This window comes from Primulina huaijiensis, chromosome 9 (assembly GCF_012295235.1).
Source record: "Primulina huaijiensis isolate GDHJ02 chromosome 9, ASM1229523v2, whole genome shotgun sequence".
Taxonomy (NCBI): domain Eukaryota; kingdom Viridiplantae; phylum Streptophyta; class Magnoliopsida; order Lamiales; family Gesneriaceae; genus Primulina; species Primulina huaijiensis.
In genome coordinates this window covers 19,748,320-19,759,691 of record NC_133314.1, presented here as the reverse complement: position 1 = coordinate 19,759,691, position 11,372 = coordinate 19,748,320, and the positions used below count along the sequence as shown (strand labels likewise).

Genomic DNA, 11,372 nt, shown 5'->3' with positions numbered 1-11,372 from the left:
TAGAACGCTCGTCATATTTGATTTGATATTATATTACGATATCATTTGAAAAAACTTATTCTACGTAGTTTTAACAAATTTTTAAATATCTGAAAATATAAGTAGAAGTTTGAAAATTATTTAAAATAAAATTTATTTTAAATTAAATAATCAGTCTTGATATTTGTCGTTGTCCCAATTATATAAGTATGCATCTATATTTAATAATATTTTTCCTATTATTTTTCTTTTGTAGCCTATATAATTTGAGGTCTTGCATATTATTAATTAGAGTGAAAAATTAATATTTTTGACATCACAATAGTATTTTTGATGGGTTGATTTAGGTAGATAAGAGATTTGTCTCATAAAATTGACTTGTATGACAAAAAAAATCCATCTTACCCAATTTAAATAGACATGACAAAGGTGTTAAAAAAATTTCAACTCTTAATCGTAACTTTCTTTTATGGTTTTCGGTTGCGATTCGACATTTTTCTTTAGAAAAAATATTTTTAAAAAACATATGTTTTTTTTCCGTGAATCAATCATGAAATAATCCAAAAAAATTTGAATCCAGGGAAACAATATGGACATGTATATAATGACAAGATTCATGCAATGGAACTAAGATTTGATGGAGCTCAAGGTGTTTCTAATACCACAAAATTCATGAGAGACCGACTTACAGATCAATTTTGTGATACGGATCACCAACGCGACACGATTCATGAAACAATATTATATTTATGCTAAATTGATCCTATCTTCAGATATGAATTTTTGTATTGTTTATATAAATGGAAAGCTCAATGGACCCATAAATGTTAATTAGAAAAAAATTAAGTTTTTTGCATTTAAGGTACGTATTAAATTAATATAAAATTTGAATTTTACATTGTGTAATAAAATAATTCTAATTATAACATTTTCGAGTTGCTATTGCCTACATCTCTCTCAAGTTGGCACATGCACATGCACAACTTCAAATCGTATTCGACTAAAAACCAATCATTTCAAATTGAAGAATTTTAAATCTTCTTGCAAGATCCGAATTTACTATTATTCAAGATCTTTTGTTATGTTTAAATATATCAAAAAATTTATCTGAGCAAAAATTAAATTTGATTATCAAAACCAAGTCGAAGTTTGGTTCGGTTTTCGCTAAATCGATAATATTTGTTTGATCTGGTTTTGATCACATCGACCATATATGCTTATGGTCCAAATTTTCTGTTTTAATCTGGTGTATGTTTCATCTATTTATACAAATTAACAGCCTATTTGGTTTAAGCATTGTTCTAGTACCTGAAAATATAACATTAATTAACTTGAAAGATAAAGTAAAGTATTTATAATTCGGTTCTTTAGATATGATGTATGAGATACACGGATAACATAATGATTGATAACTTTAATAATTTGAAGAATTCGAGTCAAACGTTGGATGAAATAAATATGTGTAATCAACTAATTATGTCTTATATTCGCATCAAACAATGCCTTAAATATCTAAAAAAATTGATGGGTTATAAAAAATTTACTAGGGCCGAGTTAATAAATAATACAGTTAAAATAATATTAATCATATATATAAGGCATAGACACCTAGTTTTTGAGAAAATTATGAATAATTTGAGTTAACCACTCCAGTACTTCGTTAATTAATTTTTCGGGCTAGCTGTTTAGTTGGGTGGGACTAATGTGTAATTAGGATTGATTAGTTAATAATTTATTATCACCCCATTGAATGTTCTCAAACCATAATTAATTGACATTAATGTATATGATTTTTTTTAAAATGACATTCTGTATTTAAATGAATGTTTTAAACTTCAAAACAAAATTTTTTTAAACTCACATTACGTCTTTTAAGTACGAGAAAATAATACTCCAACAAAAGTGGCGGAGTGAATGGTGGTGCCGTAACCTGCCATGGCTGAGTTTCATTAGTGGAATTTAAACGAAGAAATTGGTAGCTTAACTAAAGAGTGTGTATAATTTTTGTGCGTGCTTGAGTATGTTATATTTGTATATATTAAATTTATAGCATGATTGCGTATACAAATTGTTCCAAGGAAATACTACTATTAAAAGTCAATGCTAAACTTATCGATCGTACGACCCTTGGTTTCCAGGAAGATGCATGCTCTCAGGGAAGAATGCTAACCGCAAAAATTTGTGTGAGACGATCTCACGGGTCGTATTTGTGAGACGGGTCTTTTATTTGGATCATCCATGAAAAAGTATTACTTTTTATGCTAAGATTATTACTTTTTATTGTGAATATGGATAGGATTGACCCGTCTCACAAATTAAGATCCGTGAGACGGTCTCACATGAGACCCACTCGAATGCTAACTCAAATTTATTTATAGTTTTGTTTACTTTCCTATAATATATAACTTCGATGTTTTTTAACTCATTTGATATTTTGTTTTTAACTCATGTGATACAAAAATATCAGATTTAAAATGAATTATCCACTTTGAAATTCAAAGGTAATACACCTCGATCTCCCCCAACTCCAAGAAAAAAATTATATATTCTATGTTGATCATCTTGTCCTAATTCATTCATATACGTACGTTAAAAACTTATCTTTATAATGTTCCAAAAATGTTGATTTTATTTTAAAAAAAAATTATGCAAAAATATAGAGTCGTGAAAAATTAAGTTTAAAATTTTGATTCTATACTGCTAGAGAAGAAAAGGAAAATCTAAAAGGAAAAAATATTGATTAAATACTAGTAGACAAAAACTTGTGTGAGACGGTCTCACGTGTCGTATTTTGTGAGACGGATCTCTTATTTAGTTCATTCATAAAAAATTATTATTTTTTATGCTAAGATTATTACTTTTTATTGTGAATATAGGTAGAGTTGACCCGTCTCACAGATAAAGATTCGTGAAACTATCTCACAATATACCTACTCATACTAGTATAGGAGATTAGGATAAATATTGATGTTGTTATGATAATTTTAAAATAATTCTATAATATTTGATAAAAAGTTTTAACTAATTTATAAATTGAACCAAAACTCTTAATTATTAAATAGTAAATGTTCGTTTTATTTTCATTCGCCTCTCCTATATTTTGTACATTTCACAATCAGATTTTTTTATCAAATGTAAAAATTATAATGTGTTAAAAGATAAGGGTGTTAATTCGGGTGGGTCGGGTCGGGTCGGGTCGAACAATAATACTATTCAAAAATTGCTCAACCCGAACCCGAGTCAACCCGAAAACATTCAACCCGAACCCGAATCAATCCGATCAACAGGATTTTGAATTTTTTTAAATAAAATTAAATAAAATTCAAAGATATAATTTTTTTTAATTTAAACACATAATAACAAAATATCCGTCATATATATTATTTAAATTTGAAAATCTAATTGTAGAAAAATAAAATATATTTACTAAATCAAATAAACAATTGTTTAAAAAATAAAAAATGTTCAAAATAAATATTAAATTACCAAAATTTATGAAATAAATATACAATAAATATTTTTTCAGACATACAATATATAAAATGCAAGCAATATTTATTAATTATTAAAAAAATTAAAATTTTTGGGTCAACTCGAACCCAACACAACCCGATCATTTTTTCGGGTCAGCTATCGGGTACAACGCGATCTGATCCGAACCCAAAAACCCCAAACACAAACCTGATTTTTTTTGGGTTGAACCGTGACGGGTTGGTGAGTCGTGTCTGATTTTGACACTCATATTAAAAGAGATATAAATGTCAAATAAATAAAATTAAAGATAATGAACCCCAAATTACCCGTAAATATTCATAGTCAAATTATTGAGGTCTGCTGAGTTTCAAAAGACGCGGTTACTAACCAACCAATATATGTGGTGGTCGAGTCTCTTGGATTTCAATATTTTATCCACCTCCCAACTCATAGGTTTATCGTAAAACGATCTCATAAATCTTTATTCGTACGACGAGTTAACCATATTTATATTTACAATAAAAAATAATATTTTTTATGAATGACCAAATAAGATATAAGAAACAAAAATGACCCGAGAGTGTCTCGTCTCGCAAGAATTTTTGTTTTGACCCTTTTGATTTCATCGACCCAACAAGAATTCATTGATGACTACAAAGGGAAGCTCGACCCTAATTCTTTTACAGCAACCAAATTTCTGCAGACATTCACAGTAGAAATTAATCAACAGTCAGATTCCTACCGTAAGCTAAATAGCCAAAACCAGGGAGTCGTACATTGTAATATGAACATGATTTGTTATTTTAATGACAACTGAAATCAAATGGAACAATCAACTTAATGGTTTTTTTATTACTATAGTATAATAAGAAAAATCACGAGTTGGCTCACCACATCCTTCAAATTAATGGTATTAAAGAGTAGCTCTTTTGTGAGACGATCTCACAAATCTTTATCTGTGAGACGGGTCAACCCTACCGATATTCACAATAAAAAGTAATACTCTTAACATAAAAAGTAATAATTTTTCATGGATGACCCAAATAAGAGATCCGTCTCACAAAATACGACCCGTTAGACCATCTCACACAAGTTTTTGCCTTAAATTAAGCTCAAGCTGCTCCGTAAGTGAGCATGAGTAATATGACTCACTAGCGGACTCAATCCATTAATTTACACCTAGAGACAGAGCAAGAAAATTCCATTAGAGGGGCGTAATTTCATTATTGATATTTTCAAAAAACTATTAAAATAATTTTTATTGAACAATTGGTGTCTGTGGATCTGGCATGGGCTGGTAGTTTTTTTTTTAAAAAAAAATTAAATTAAAGAAACTCATGTTTAAGAATTAGTGAGACCACGGGGTTTTGATTAAAATCTAATTAAATTAAAGGAGGACATTTTGCTAAAATAATTATATATTTTCTTAATGAAATAAGGGTAAGGAGACCGTCTCTCTTTGCACACACAGAATATGCCCACACAAAAGATAGAAAATGACTACTTCAAAAAGAACTCAAAGCATAGCACGCATAGACAAAAATTAATAATAATAAAAACGAAAATTTGATTTATTTATTACAATTTTCCGTATACAACAAAAACATTCTCCACAACTTGATCTTATTCAAATGAACACACAAAAAGTAAAGTCCATTCCCTAAACCCACCAGTACGATCGATATCACACCAAGTTCTCAACCCTCTGACCGACCAAACCCTCGAGATTTTCAACATCCAAATTCACAAAACCTCCTTCAGTCTTGCTCAACACTGCATGAAGAACAACAACAGGAACTGTAGCAGCAATCGTCACGAAAAAATGAATCCCGGCACGTGTAAGAATCATCTCAACCCCGCATACAACAAACAGAAGTAACAACACGAATCTCCTGTCTATTATCTTGTGAAGCAAAGCAGAACTAGGGAAGGCACGGAGCAAAAGAACATATAGGAACGCCACTTCCGTAGTGGCAACCAGATATACGATCGAGACCTTGCGTTGAGGCACGAGGGTTATGAAGAGAACAGTCCACACGAATATAGCATAATATAAGCTGAATTTTCCTAGGTTCTTTATGATTCTTGCTGCTGCTGATTCTGGAGTTGAGGGGATGTTGAAGGGGAATGAAAAAGTGAAAGTGTAAAAGGTTTTTGCTGAATCATTCGATTCTTTGCGGTGGTCGTGGGAGGCGGAAGGTGGCGGAGTTGGGGTGGATAGGCGTTGAGTGGTGGTGCCGTAACCTTCCATGGCTGAGTAAATTAATCACTGGAATTTAAATTGGTAGCTTAGAATTTGTATAATTTGTGTGTGTTATATAGCATGAGTGCGTACAAATTGTTCCAAGGAAATGCAACTAGTCAAAGTCAATGCTTTACTATCGTATATTAATTAATTAATTGAATTAAATATCTATGAAGAGTCTAGCTCTCGGATGACTTACCAAGTCAAATTTTTATTATTTTAGTTACAAAAGTATCACTTTAATATATCCTAATTGATATAATTTAAAAACGGAATATCGAGTAAACCTATCTTTATAATATTTAAAAAATGTTGGTTTTTTTTTTAAAAAAAATATGTAATCATGAAAAAAATACGTACTGCTGTAGCGAAAAAAAGAAGAAGAAAAAAAAATGAAAGAATAGAAAAATAAATTAAATACGGGTGCTGATGAAATTAAGAAATAGCAAGAGAATAAATGATTTTTTATAATTTAAAATAATTTTATAATATTTCAAAAAATGTTTTGACTAATTTATAAATGAGTAGATCTCTTTTGAGACGATCTTATATATCTTTATTCGTGAGACGAGTTAATACTGTCTATATTTATGATAAAAAGTAATATTTTTAATATAAAAAATAATATTCTTTTTAATAAATGTTCTAAATTAAAAAGTTATTTTACAAAATTGAATCAAAAAATATCACAATAAATTTTATGTTTATGAATTGCACCAACAGGACTCCTAATTAATTAGTAATTATTCATAGTCAAGTCTAGACCTTTGATTTTCAATCACGCGGTATTCAAGACTTCATATATATTTAATAATATATCGAATTTTATCTCAATATAGTGATTTGAAAGCTATATTAATTTAAGAAATTATTTAATATATATTGAAAGATAATGTCCAAAAGCTGAGGGTTTCATGACGTCATAAAAAATCGAAATATTGTTTTATATATTTGCTTTTTTTTTATTTTTTTAGGAATAAAAAAAAAGATTTCGCAATGGCCAAACAGATTCGAAAAATTGAAGGCACTCAATTTTATTTAGTTAATTAGCTAAAATTCTAGCAATAGGGGAATCGATTATATATATATATATGTGTGTGTGTGTGTGTGTGTGTGTGAGAGAGATATATATATGTGTGTGTGTGTGTGTGTGTGTGTGTGAATATTCAACGTTAATATTTATGTGAGTAGATGTGACATTTATTATTGGATATATAAGACTCACTTCAATGATATTCACGTAAATATTCATGAATCATGATGTATGCTCGTGTCATCAAAATTTCACTTTTGATTGATTATTATTTAAAAACATATTAATTTTTTTATTTATAAATTAAGTTATAAAATTAGGAGTGGGACTCATGTAACACGGGTCGACCAAGTTTCATATGAGATGGATCAATCAAATCTATATTTAGACTAAAAAGTAATATATTTGACATAAAAAATAATTTTTTTTCATAAATCAAGTCGCATGAAAATATTTTTAAAAAAAATAATGTATTTTTTTAAAAAAAATTAATTCTAATGATAATATTATAGGTTAGACATATAATTTTATATTCTATATTATTTAGTTATTTTTAATATTTATATTGATAGTAAAATTTTGTCAGTGAGTCCAGGGGCGGAGCCACTCTTGTGTTAGGGTGGGCTCCAACCTCACCTAAAATTATATATATATATATATTTTTTTGACTTTTCTGTATTTTTTTTTTATTTTTGTATTTTTGTTAACTTTATTTTATTTATGTAAATTTCAAGAGTTTTTGTTAACTATGAGTAATTTTTTAAAATTATCTTTCATAAACATTTATAATCAATTTTGACTTTCGCTCGCATTTTACTCAAAAGGATGAAAAACTTAATGTAAGTTATTTTTAAAATTAGTTTTAAGTTCCAAATATATTTTTAGGCTATATTTACATAAACACACAAATATATTAAATTTAGCTAATATGATAATACAATTATGCATTAAATACATATTTTATTATATCTTTATTTAATTTCTATTAATACTAAAAATTTTATAGAATTTTAATTTTTTTAGTATGAACTGGTGTATGTTTATTAGAATTGATTTTGAGAAAAATAAAGCGCAAATTTTTCATGTGAATCATAGTATGTGATATTATATGATTTATCAATTATTTAAATGATGTATCAAACTTTTGTTTTCTATTAATGTCTATATTATTCTTTGATGTTTGTCAATATCATTTTTTTTTTACTTTTGGTTTTAAAAAATGATGTGAACTGACTTTGGCTTTTGACCGCAATGATTTTTAAGAGTAAAAAATTTGAAAAATCTTTTTTGGAATTAAGATAAGGCCATACATCAATTCAGCCTATGGGTGAACAAAATATCGATTTCAATCCAAATAAATTATCAAGCTGAATTAATTTAAAAAATCAATTTGTTTAATTGATTTTTGGTTTTAGTTTTTAAAATTTGGTATAGGCCATTCTTGTCAAAAAATGATTCAATCACAGTTGACAACCACTATCGATTTAATGTATTTACAGCTATAATAGATTTTCAAGTTGAAAAGCTTAATAATAGATTTAAGGATGAGACAATTGAACTTCTTAAACTTAGTTGTGTTTTGGAACCAAAAGAAAACTTTAAGCTTCTTAATGTTGATCATATATATCGACTTGTTGAGAAATTCTATTATATTGATTTCGATTCACAAGATTTGCATCACTTGAGAATGCAATTAGATCACTATAAACTTGATGTTGCTGGCCATGAAAGATTTCAGAATTTATCAACTATTTTTGAACCATGTCGAAGATTAATTGTCAGGAACCTACGATTTGATTGACAAGTGATTTATACATTTTTATCTACGTCGTTTATTATTTATCGAATATTATATATTTATTTAATTGACAGCTTGATTCGTCTTATTTTAACTCGTCCCGTTTCTATAGCAACAACGGAACAAGCATTTTCATCAATGAAATTTGTTAAAACAACTCTTCGTAACAAGATGGAAGCATAGTTTTTCGGAGATTCTATGGTAATTTACATCAGACGAGATTTGGTTGAAAAAATTGATAACGATTTAATAATTAACGAGTTTTATTCTAAGAAAAATCAAAGAGTACAACTTCAGTAGTGTTTTAGCTCCATGTTTTTGAAAATATTAAATACTCTTATTTTATGTTTTCATGAAAGTTAAATTTTTTAGTTAATTATTTATTTTATTAAATATCGTATGAGACGAAGTCGTCGTAATTTTAAATCCTGTTCCGCCACCGTGACTTCACCTGAATGCTTCATGGAACATGCGGCTCCGGCGACGACCCAGAGCGGTGTCCATCTCCTGCGCTTAGTCCTCTCCTGCAGAAATATCACAGCCCAAGTCATATCTCCGAGCACCGACTCTATTATAGCCATGGCTTCATCCACCGAACAAGAATTCATTGCTGACTACAGAGCGAAGTTCGAACGCTTCCCGCGCTCCCAATTCTTCTGGAGCTCCAAAGTTGCTCCCAGAATCGGGGAAAAAGATGGCCACCCGCCTCAAAGTAGTCGGGGTCTTGAGCGTCCAAATTGATGCGCAAGAGGAGTTGTCGAGGCCAATTCATTATCTGATAAAGCCATTTTCAGGTATATATTAATCTAATCAACTGTCTTTGTATTTTTTTTCTCTTCATTTTGTTCAGTTTAAAATGTTAAAGAATCAATCTTTGTTTACGAATTGGTGGGTTATCCATTGCGATCATTAAAATTGTTATCCCTTGAAATTGTGGATCATTCTTTTTGAACCACGGGATATGTGGGTCGTGAGCCTCGTGACGTGGATTTTTCTTTATTATCGTTTGCTCTTACAAATTTGGATGAGATATGCTAGGAGATTGGTTTCAAATCTAGCTTTTACGCCATTTACAACGCAGATTTTGCTAATTTTGATTGGTTTCTCCACCATCTTGAAATAATATAATGGCGGCTGAAAAATTTCCTGATAAGAATAATGTGGCCGGTAGCTGTCCACTATTGGTAACGATAATCAAGAATTTGATTCAGTATGCTACAATTTAGTTGGTTTGTCTCGGGGAAACTTGCCTTAAGAATTATTGAACTCTAAGTTTAATGCTCGGTGGAGTCGTAAAAGATTAATGGTCATTTGGATTGGAAAATCGCCTTTGGAACATCAAACTTCTCAGTTAGGAATAGTGTTTGTGGATAAGTTATATTTCTATTTGTTTGGATGGTTCTATCTTCAAAGTTAATAATAATAGAGCAATCCTATCTACACTTTATATCGAGCTCCACATAAACTAGATTGATCAAGAAGTGAAAGAACTTATGCATAAAAAAGTCTATTTTTTATTGATGATATCATTCAGCCATCCCAAAAGAGGGAGATAAATCTTCTATTATACAGAAACAAAATTTATCTGGGCCATTTATCAACATAATACCAAAACAGTACTGATAGGCGGCGCACCCAGGAATAGGTATGACGGGGGCAAAATGGTTTCGTGAGGGGTGACTCAATGCATTCGAAGGATGTGAAACTAGTCCATGGGAAAAATGTACTCATTAATTTTACATATTTGCCATTTGATACTGGTTCACACTTCACACCTTCTAAACTGCTATTTCTTGAAAGTGCTGTGACTCTTTAAATGTTAAGAATTTGAGCATGAGCTCGATATAGATTAAAGTCTAAGAGATATCTTGGTTTTCATTTGACATGGATATGCAGGAGCAGTAAATGTTTTCATGCCATGAGACGAGTATGGATTCTCATTGTTATTTTTGTTTCGCTTTTGTTATTGTCTTCATCATCCATCTTGTGAGGTTTTTTTTTTTCATTTCAACACTTGTTTGGTGAAATTTATCTTTGTTTACCTTTATTTTGCTGATGCAGCTTGGATGTGAGCAAAATCTTTTTTGCTGGCCAAAATACAATATTTGGTCCCCAGACTGGTCGATGTATCATTAAAGATTTTGCTACATATAGACCTCAATAACTAGAGTAGCTGATATTTCCTTGTACCTCGAGTTTATTTGTTTTCTCAGTCCGTTTTTTAAAGAACAGATCAAGTTGATGTGAGAAGATGGATCATATTCAGGATTGAAACTGGAATAGACACCAAAGAACTTGTAGATTTCAAAAAACGGCTGGAAAATGGTAGTTGTGTTTTATGCCAATTAGCATAGGGTTCAGATATGTAGTCTCTATTGTAATCTTTGTGAGTTCAAAGACTCATTTTCTTCAAATCATAGGGTAGCGCCTTGCTTATTCTTGGTTTTTTATGTTTAAAACTGCAGGGAGAGGGCGATGGAGAGGTCGCGCCAACTCACTCAAGAGATGTTGTTGCCTTGTTGGCTCTTGTGTAGTTAATTTTAGAGCCCTATAGCTTTCTCTGACTCTTAATTTTTTATATCCTTTTACATCCTTAAATCCGAAAATTATGTCGAAAGAGAGACTTAATCTTAAAATCTCAAACTTGAATCGTGGTTACATTCACGAATTTTATATGTACTCATAACTAATCCATTCCATTGGTGCAACTCATCCACCTGCATATAAATTTCAACTGTATGTCTATTTCTTTCATCATTTCTTCAAATCTCCGAACAAGATTGAATGGGTACGGACACATACGAGGAAAAGCGAACTGGCATGCATGCTTTCTTACCAAATCA

General features: G+C 30.0%; 1 long non-coding RNA gene across 1 annotated transcript; it reads left to right on the top strand.

Annotated features, from left to right (window-relative positions):
- The first annotated feature begins 8,969 nt into the window (after positions 1-8,969).
- LOC140984270 (uncharacterized) lies at positions 8,970-11,294 on the top strand. Its single transcript, XR_012176587.1, has 3 exons — positions 8,970-9,323; positions 10,426-10,456; positions 10,591-11,294. It is a non-coding gene; the product is annotated as an uncharacterized lncRNA (long non-coding RNA).
- The last annotated feature ends 78 nt before the right edge of the window (positions 11,295-11,372 follow it).